This window comes from Aplysia californica, unplaced genomic scaffold, assembly GCF_000002075.1.
Source record: "Aplysia californica isolate F4 #8 unplaced genomic scaffold, AplCal3.0 scaffold00306, whole genome shotgun sequence".
Classification (NCBI taxonomy): domain Eukaryota; kingdom Metazoa; phylum Mollusca; class Gastropoda; order Aplysiida; family Aplysiidae; genus Aplysia; species Aplysia californica.
In genome coordinates this window covers 733,681-733,968 of record NW_004797576.1, presented here as the reverse complement: position 1 = coordinate 733,968, position 288 = coordinate 733,681, and positions in this window count along the sequence as shown.

Genomic DNA, 288 nt, shown 5'->3' with positions numbered 1-288 from the left:
CTATGGAAATGGCGGCCATATTAGATTTGTTATACTTTTTTCAATTCCATTTTATTTCCTTATTTAATAACCGATTCACTTCTATTTTGGTATGCCAAAAGTACATATGTAGCTCTTAAATTTGGCTTGTTGAATTTTTGATATATGCTTTAGTTTTTATTTTATTACATTTACAATTGAGATGTTGCAAAAAAAAGCCCCACCAGCCCTTACGAGCGCGCGACTTGAACCCTTGCTGTACACAGCGCTCGCCGGGGACTCTCGTGGCCTAGAGGTTAAGGTGTTCGC